The sequence below is a fragment of the Canis lupus genome, chromosome 30 (assembly GCF_011100685.1).
Source record: "Canis lupus familiaris isolate Mischka breed German Shepherd chromosome 30, alternate assembly UU_Cfam_GSD_1.0, whole genome shotgun sequence".
In the NCBI taxonomy this organism is placed as follows: Eukaryota; Metazoa; Chordata; class Mammalia; order Carnivora; family Canidae; genus Canis; species Canis lupus.
Genome location: NC_049251.1, coordinates 31,944,466 through 31,954,654, shown reverse-complemented (window position 1 = coordinate 31,954,654; position 10,189 = coordinate 31,944,466). Strand labels below are relative to the sequence as shown.

The 10,189-nt window shown below is 39.2% G+C and overlaps 1 protein-coding gene across 1 annotated transcript in view; it reads right to left on the bottom strand.

Moving 5' to 3' along the window:
- The window catches only part of IQCH (IQ motif containing H), a 208,541-nt gene that overhangs the window by 103,309 nt on the left and 95,043 nt on the right, over nt 1-10,189 (bottom strand).

The window sequence follows — 10,189 nt, the reverse complement described above, 5'->3', positions numbered from 1 at the left end:
AAGCTATTATCATTTTTATAAAAGTGTTATAAAATTGCTCAAGGAAACTGATCATATAAAAGTTGTGCATTTAGTTTACTCTGATATGGTCAGCCGAACCCATAATCTCTGTGATCTACATTTTAAATATGCATGAATGGAAGCATGTCACTGCCTTCTCATTCATTCATAAATTATCCACCAGTCCTGAAAAACAGGGTGAAATATTTCTTTGCAGTCTGTACAGTAACATCAAATATGCTCATCAAAGCTGTCCCGTCTATTCTGACTTTCTAACAGGCCATCAGTTTCTAGCATTTTTAGTTCTTCTGCCACCTTCTGTTAATATCCAGGAGCGATTTGTACAAGGAGCATTATCTTGTGTGTGATCACCCTTGCCACTTACTCTAGGCTTCATTTGACATATGTTCTTTTATTCTTAAATCTGGTATCTTCTTAGAGGGCATAAGTGGAGTTGTGCCCGGGTAGAGAGAATCTGAAATCTCACAACAACACTAAAGAAGCATTGTCTTTTTCATTTGCTTCTATCCATACTGATTGAAAGTTTAAGACATGTAAACATACATTTATTTTTAAATGCCAAGAAGGTTCTCTAAGAATGGGATGATGGGCAGTTTTCTCCCTTATACTTTTCTGCATGAAAAAAAAATGGAATAAATGTGATTTAAAAATAAAATCAGAAGAGGTTTGGGTGACAACAGCAGTATATGTCACACATATCCCTTAAAAAAAGAGAGAGAAACGGAAATTGTGTTGTCTGTGTCCAGTGTGAAATCACTACATTTCGCCATTGAAACCTGTTGCACTACTAAAATAGATACTCTGCCTCATAGTCTAGATGTACCTAATGGCCTGGGGACCTGGAGGGGCCGGGAGGATGTGACAGGAGGGCATAGATATTTCATATCCTGCCTTCTCATCTGTAAGCCAGGTATCCAACTTACTGTGTGGATTGCTTCTTGCTTAGGGATTTAAGGAACAGATTGTCTTCAATATGCCAGCGTTTACAGGCATATAAGCTCATCTTTACCAAATTGTAGGGTTATACTACTTTCTGAATTTTGAAGAGTTTTTGGAGGACTCAAAAAAAAAAAAAAGACCCAAGTAATTCATCAATAACTATGGTGCCACAGCACTATATTGAGTATTACTATTAGATTTCTCATGCTTTGTCTTTACTAATCAAGTATTAATTCATAAAAATTTCAAGGCAGAGAGCTATGTAAAAGAAAAGTAAGCTGAGAGATGATTTATTATTAAACATTAAGCAAACACAATATTTTTAAAATAAAGAAAACCTTCAAATTCTTTTTCTTTTCTCAGGTTCTAGGCAGTGAAATAGTTAGACTGTCATCTCAAGTAAAAATGCTGAAAAGCAAGCATTAGTCCGGGGGGTGGGGGGATTTCCTTTAGAGGCAGACTTAAACAGCAGTGAGCTTTTGTATACTTTTAACTCGAGTGTTATAGGCATAGGAATGATGGAAAAAGCCTTCTTGCCAAGACTCTAGCCCTTTCTGATCTTCTCAAGGTACCAAAAGAGGATGCAAACTGTTTGGTGGATGAAGACCAATTCCTTCCTCTTGGATGGGCAAGAGAGAGCTGGAGAAATAATGGCTCCTGTAGCAGACATAAGTGCAGGCAGGAGGAGCCACAACTCCTAGTGGAAGACAAGTGGCACATGTTCCAACAGAAATGGCCTGTGGCTACATTTCTGCCTTCTTCCAAGAATGGAGTCTGATGATGGGAAGGTTAGAATTCAGAGTAGAATGACCAGGCTTCATGAGTGAGAAACAGACACGTGCAGTCATCACAGATGGACATGTATGCAACTGGCTGGTCCTGCCAGTCATGTGTTTGATCCTGTTGCCAAGAGCTTGAGACTTTTATAAGAAGCGCAGCTCTGGACGAGAGGTTTGCTGGGGAATCAGGTTTCCTTGGAAATATGAAAACAGTTTTGAAGTTCCTTATCCTTACAGAGACTCATATGAAAATGGAGCAACCTTGGGAGAAGATTTTGAAAGAAGAGGATTCTTTTTTTTTATTTTTTAAAATTTATTTATGATAGTCACAGAGGGAGAGAGAGAGAGAGAGAGAGAGGCAGAGACACAGGCAGAGGGAGAAGCAGGCTCCATGCACCAGGAGCCCGACGTGGGATTCGATCCCGGGTCTCCAGGATCGCGCCCTGGGCCAAAGGCAGGGGCCAAAGGCAGGCGCCAAACCACTGCGCCACCCAGGGATCCCAAAAGAAGAGGATTCTTAAGTCTCTCTCAGGCAGTGCCTCCCAAAGGCATAGGCCTAGGGTATCTATGTAAAGCAGCAAATGCCTTTAAGACCTTTGGAAAGAAGAGCACTGGTATAGGAATGGGGTTCCAGAGTTTGACAGTGGCTGTTTTAGAACAAAGGGATTATACCTCCCTACCTTCTTGGATGATATTCCAGTAAAGACCTGTTCTCAAGGAAACACACTCTTGGACATCAAATAGACCACTCAGGCACAGGGAAGCTATGGGTTTGGAGTCAGCTAAAGCATAACTGTAGTACATCTGTCACAGAGAATGCCACACTTGGGAGCACTTCACACTTAGAGCTGGAAAAGACATGTCTCTCAAGAGAAAGCCTTCCCAAATTAAAGCAGTGCATCAGCATTGTAGGATCCATTGAGCAGGTAAAGACAAAGCTGCTTCACAGCCTGCTAGGAATAAGAGCCCTGATTAAAGGTCATGCCGTGCTTCAGATTTTGGTTCCTCCTGTTATTCTTCCTTTACTATTTATCTCCATGAACTTGTCTACAATTATTTGCTGCCTGCCTTTTTTCCCTCCTCCTACCTTCCTTCTTTCGATTCCTTCCTTCTATTCTTTCCTTCCTATCTCCCTCCCTTCCACCTTTTTTTTTTTTTTATTAAGATATGCTGTCCTCCCAATGTGATGTTACTGACCCAATAGCAACATAGTTTTCCTTCTAGTGGGGATGGCTCTCTGTCCTGCTATCCACATTCTCCTCTGGTCCTTCCTGAGACCCTGGCCACAGCTTTGCCAGAGCCCAAACCTGTGGCCATGGCCTAATTATTAACATCCTGCTCTAACTAACCGAATCAACTAGCTGAGAAATGCTCTATGTCATTTGCAAAGTGTTACTACTAATTAGGTAATTTTGAGCATTTCTGGAGCAGTTATTTAGGAAAAATTCTAAATTTAAAACAAAACAAAAAAACAGGAAGGCAGGATGATGATTACATATGTCAATAAAGTCACAGGTGTGAAACAAAAATGATAGGCCCAGTATTACCTCCTAAACTTTGGAAATAACTGCCATAAAGTAAAACTCTGGGAATGAGGGTATGTGTGTATTTCTAAGTTGAATGTCTTTATGAGAAATGTTCTTCTCACACATGTCGATAGCATGTGGATATAGTATTAGACCATAGCTGAGGATCCCTAAATTAGATATAATCAAGATATCCTGGTGGCAAATTAGCAAGTATTTGGGATAATCCAACATGGGTATCATTTTTAGAGAAGGATTTGCCTAGAAAGACATAATAAATTGCTTTTGAAACTGTAAGCTGATGTTCACTTTCTCAAATACTCAGACATACCTGTTAGTAGCTAGCTTTGGCAATTCTGTTGTGTGAAAAAGAATAAATTCCTCTTGATCATTATGGCTCTGAGTGCTTAGATTCAGAGTATGAGAGAAATGACCCTTAGAGATGGAATGTTCATTACTCCCTGAAAGCCAGGGATGTCACTTGTCTAGTGTGCTCTTTAATATTTATCAAGGGTCTGAAATGTGTTAAGTTTTAAACAGAACAGATATAATTATGTCAGATGGCTAGTATTATTTGAAAGTTATAAACAATATTCAGAGAGAGAGCAGCTGACCTAAGGAGAATTTAGGGATTCAGCAGAATTATGGTACTGAATTTAGAGCATGGCAGATCTTGAAGGTCACTGGCCTTGCCTTTTTTTTCAACAGGCTACTATGGGCTTAGGGAAATGAGCCTTGGCCCTGAAGTCTGACTAACCTGAGTTCAAGTCCAGGCTCTGCCATTGTCTGCTACGTACTCTTGGACAAGTTATCAACTGCTATGGATTAGAAATTTTGTGTCCCCACAACATTCATATGTTGAAGCCAGGTCCTTGATGTGATGGTATTTGGAGGTAGGGCCCTTGAGAAGTAGGTCACAAGAGTGGAGGCTTCCTGATGAGATTAGTGCCCTTATAAGAAGAGACACAAGACAGATGATCTCTCTATCATGTGAAGATACAGCAAGAAGGTAGCTGCTCGCACACCAGGAAAAGGGCCCTCACCAGAACCCAACCATCCTGGCATCCTGATCTTGCACTTCCAGCCTCCAGTACCATGAGAAATAAATGTGTTTATGCCACCCAGCCTATGGTATTTGCTATGGGAGTCTAAGCTAAGATAACATCCTCTCTAAACTTAAATGTTTCTCATTTCTAAAAATAAGGAATCCCTGCAGAATTGCTGTGAAGATCATAACATGTGTAAGGAACCTTTCACAGTACATGTGATTATCCAGTCCATGTGATTTTTAAAGAAAGATTTTATTTATTTATTCATGAAAGACACACAGAGAGAGGCAGAGGCATAGGAAGAGGGAGAAGCAGGCTCCCTGCAAGGAGCCTGATGTGGACTCAATCCCGGACCCCAGGATCACGCCCTAAGCCAAAGGCAAACGCTCAACCGCTGAGCCACCCGGGCGTCCCAGTCCATGTGATTATCACCATAGATAGGAAACAGAGAGGTTAAGTGATTTACCCAAGATCACATAGCTGGCTGCCCTTCCCCTATACCTATACCATCCATGCCCACAGCTCTAACTGTCCAGAACTCCCTACATGGCCTCTTACCAAGCTGTGCTCTGCTCATTCAACTTTCCTTTTACCACCTCCTACATCAGAGCCAACCTGGCCCTGACCTGCTGTTTCTTTCTTATTTGGAAAGCAGTCTGTTAAACTAACCCCTATGAACATGCTAATGAACCATGGCATGGTAGGAAGGTGATGGATTTGAAGTGAGAAGACTTAGGATCTAGGCTATTACCACCTTACTACATGGCTTTAGGAAGTCACTTCTCCCATGTGGTATTAGTTTCCATTAGGGGATCATTCAGGGTACTTCTGATTTTGACACCCTGTGTGTCTCTGATTAAAGTGTTACCCCTTATTAAATGATATGTATTGTTTAATAAACGTCTGGAGCTAGCAGAACCATCAAATCAAAGGCAAACATATCCAAACATCACCCCATCTACCATGAAAAAGACCTGGGGACTTCCCCTCCCCCCTTTCTCTTTTTTTAAATAGGAAGCTTTTTCTAGAAACTTATACATCGGAGTAGAGGAATAGCTGTTTATACCAACTACATGTAAAGGTGCTCATGGGTAGAGAAACCCAAAGAGTGATTGATATTCCAGTATTTCAGGGTATACAAATCAACAAAATAGTTCTCAGTTCATAGGACATAGAAACTGCATTTAAGCCATAAGCATCAATTAGAAGTGAGGGTCAGAATCTCTAAGCTTTATAAAGAGGATAAAAGGCAAAAATAGAGAACTCACTGAGCAGAGACCTATAAAGAAAGAGAATTGTGTGAAGGCCACTCAGATCAACAGCAATTTTCTAGGGATAATTTCTGCAATTGCTTTGAAAGGTATCTTTATTCAAATGAGTCTTCCTGAATTCTGAACACTTTCTGAGGAGGAAAAAAAAATCCCCCCTCCCTGATGTATTCTTCTGGAACAAAAACAATCATTGGATCAAATTCTGGTTGAAGATCAAACAGAACAAAATCCGGAAGGTTTTTTCTCTTTTAAGAGATGGGATATATTTTCAGCCAGATGTGAAACTTCCTTTTCTAGAGACCTATCTCATTTTAGTGCTGCATTGGCTTTATCTTTTCTCCTACCTTTATAATATTTTCTGAGGGAATGCGACATAGTGAAGGACCACTTGGGACAATTATGAATTATGGGTGGAATTTGCCTGGGATAGGCACAGGGTACCCAGAAGGTAGGGAGTGAAAAGAAGCCTGGATTCCTAGATTTCTGAGAAAAGACACATCATCATTTTCTCCATGGGTAAAGGAAGAAAAGTGAGCCTCCAAAAGGATCTCTGTTATCACCAAAGTAAAGCTTGACTTTACAGTTTTCCTGAGGAAAATGTGTGAATAGCAAGTCTGTTGATCCCAGATGGCTAAGAAATACTTGCAAAATTCTTAAAACACTCCACCTTGTCAACTTCTCTAAACCTACATATGGATTCTGTTTTATTTTAATTCATAGCACCTATTACTCTCTGACTCTTATATTAAATATCTGCCTTCCTCACTAGAATATAAGTTCCAAGAGGCCAAACACTTGGTTTGTTTTGTTCACTGCTACATCTTCAAAGTCTTGTATAATACTTGGTACAAGGTTAAAGGTCAATGAAGATTAGTTGAATGAATAAATGTATGAATGAAGCTCATAGACACTTGGGCTGGGTTTACAGCACAAAACTGTTCTATAATCATACAAGTTATTTGCAAACTCATACCTTGAGTTTTGAAGCACTAATAGACTACTGAAAATGTCTATCCCTTGACTAAGGAATTCTGCTAGGAAGTAGCTTAAATACAAAGATTTATGTACAAATATGAAAGATGTTCACGGTAGTTTTATTTGCAACAGGAAATGATTTAATTATCAATAATTAGAATAGTTATTAATAATCTGATATTTATAATTTAATATCAAACAACAGTATAATAGCCATTAAAAATGTTTTATGAAGACTTTTAAGTCATATATATAAAGGCTTATGATAAATTATTAGAAGAAAAGAGATGGATCACAGTTGACTATACTGTATGAAAACAGCAGAGGACCATGCCAAAGTTTAAATAATGCCAAAGGGATATGGTATTATACGACTTTTTTTTTTTCATATTTAGGCATTTTTTTCCCTCTTTTATGAAACTTCCAAATTTTCTATGAAGGATCAGGTCATAGTTTGATGAATAAAAAAGATAAGGTAAAAAAATTAAGATTATTTTGTGGCTTATTGATAACCTTTTTCCCTGGTATATATAAGTAAAATTGTTAGTCCCATGCAATAGAAGTAGACACTTAGATGCCATGAAGAGAAATAAAGACAATTTTATAAGTATTTTTTTCTCAATTACTTCTTACAAGACAAAATATTACTTTGCATATAAAGCTGTATGACTTTAATTCACTTTGAAAGGTCATGTCATGCAATAGGTGAGGGTGGCAGTTGCTAGTGAATTAGAAAAAACAAATGCTTTTAAAGGATGCCACAGGTTTTGTTTCTGTTTTTGAATTTTCTTTTTCCTTTTCTTCCATTAAGAGGGTAAATTAAGTGAGGTTTAAGGAGGGAAAGTGAATGTAAAAGAGGAAAGAGCAGTCCTAGACTTCCTTCTGAATCTCATCTTGTATCTTCAGGTTGTAGAACTCCAATTCTTGCCAAAGTGCCACCTGCCCTCTCTGTGACCCTTTAAAACAAGACAAACAAGGAGACTGCATTGTGCTGGGCACAAACCCCATCGGGGAGGCACTGTGTGCTCTTCAAGAAGTATGCTGATTTGGGGATCCCTGGGTGGCGCAGCGATTTAGCGCCTGCCTTTGGCCCAGGGTGTGATCCTGGAGACTCCGGATCGAATCCCACGTCGGGCTCCCAGTGCATGGAGCCTGCTTCTCCCTCTGCCTATGTCTCTGCCTCTCTCTCTGTGTGTGACTATCATAAATAAATTTAAAAAATTTAAAAAAAGAAGTATGCTGATTTGGAAAAATGTCTATTCATGTCCTCTGCCCATTTTTAAATTGGATTATTTGCAGTTTTTTGATGTTGAGTTTTGTAAGTTCTTTATATATTTTGCATACTAACCCCTTATTGGATATGTAATTCACAATTATTTTCTCCCATTCAGTAGGTTGCCTTTCTGTTTTGTTGATGGTTTTCTTTGATGTGCAAAAGCTTTTTATTATTTTATTTTATTTTTTAAAAAGATTTTATTTATGTATTCATGAGAGACACAGAGAAAGAGGCAGAGACACAGGCAGAGGGAGAAGCAGGCTCCATGCAGGAAGCCCAATGTGGGACTCGATCCCAGGACTCCAGGATCACGCCCTGAGCCAAAGGAAGGTGCTTAATCGATGAGCCACCCAGGTGTCCCAAGCTTTTTATTTTTTTTGTAGTCACAGTAGTTTAATTTTGTTTTTGTTTCCCTTGCTAGAGGAGACAGATCTAGAAAAATTTTTCTACAGCCAGTGTCAAAGAAATTACTGCCTCTGTTTTCTTCTAGAAGACATACAGATGGCCCATAGACACATGCAACAATGTTCAACATCACTGATCATCAGGGAAATGCAAATAAGAACCACAATGAGATATCACCTCACACCTGTCAGAATGGCTTAAATCAACACCACAAGAAATAGCAAGGTTGGTGAGGATGTGGAGAAAAAAGAACCCTCTTGCATTGCTGGTGGGAATGCAGACTGTTGCAGCCACAATGGAAAAGCGTATGGAATTTCCTCAAAAAATTAAAAAATATAATTACTATATGATCCAGTAATTCCACTGCTGGGTATTTACCCAAAGAAAACAAAGACACAGCTTAAAAATACGCTCCCTGTATTGATAGCAACATTATTTACAATAGTCAAGGTATGGAAGCAGCCCAAGTGTCCATCCATAGATGAATGGATATAGAAAGATGTTCCGTGGGATCCCTGGGTGGCGCAGCGGTTTGGCGCCTGCCTTTGGCCCAGGGCGCGATCCTGGAGACCCGGGATCGAGTCCCACGTCGGGCTCCCGGTGCATGGAGCCAGCTTCTCCCTCTGCCTGTGTCTCTGCCTCTCTCTCTCTCTCTCTCTCACTGCGTGCCTATCATAAATAAAAAACAAAAAACAAAAACAAAAACAAAAACAAAAAAAAAAAAAAGAAAGATGTTCCGTGTGTGTGTGTGTGTGTGCAATGGGATATTACTCGACCATAAAAAAGAATGAGATCTTGCCATTTGCAATAATGTGTACAGATCTAGAGAGTATAATGCTAAGTGAAATAAGTCAGAGAAAGATCAATACCATATTTCATTTGTATGTAGAATTTAAGAAACAAAACAAATGAACAAAGAAAAAAGAGAAAAACAAAAAAACCAGACTCTTAAATACAGAGAACAAACTTGCAGTTTCCAGAGGGGAGGTTTGGGGAGGTTGGGTGAAATAGGTGAAGAGGATTAAGGATACACTTGTGATGAGCATTTGTGATGAGTGCACATTATTGAATCGTTATATTGTAGGCTTTGTGCTAATTATACTTCAATAAAAATTTAAAAAGAAGTGGGCTTATTCCCTTGAGTAGATGGGTCACATTGAAGCTAAATGCTGCTGCTAGATACTGCCTGGTAAGGTTTTCAAAGTATGTATTTTCAAACTTGGAACACTTTGCTCAGAAACAGTACAATCTAATGGTAAAGATAGACACAATTAACATAGCTGCTGTGGGTGTGAGGGGTCTAGAGTCCTGCCTACTGGGAACTTTGGCTTTTTTCCTTTTCTTGGGGGTCTTGGAGTGAGCGTTGTAGGGACTATGGAATTTTTCTAAAAAACCCAAGCTGGTCTAATCCCCGCATTATACAGATTGGGAAAATGAGATTGTACAAGGGCAGTATCACTGTCATACATGTTACCTGATTAAAATAGTTCAACTAGGGGTGCCTGGGTAGCTCAGTTGTTGAGTGTCTACCTTTGGCTCAGGTCATCATCCCAGGGTCCTGAGACTGAATCCTGCGTCGGGCTGCCCGCAGGGAGCCTGCTTCTCACTCTACCTATGTCTCTGTCTCTCTCTCTGTGTCTCTCATGAATAAATAAATAAAATCTTAAAAAAATAGTTCAACGGACTCATCTGTAAAATCACAATTTTTAACATAAGGATTGAGAGTATACACTGGGGAAATATTAAAGAAAGTAACAATATAACAATGACTAAGAAAAGCAAGACCTCAAAATTGATATTAAAAGGTTATCACCCAAACCTATTCTTTCTGTACCAAAGTAGATTTTACAGCAGAGATATGTCTTACAAAGTAGAATTTTGTTTTTTTCTTCTTTAATTTGGAAAAAGTTTTGAAAATGCAGAAAAGTATAGAGAATCATATAAAAAA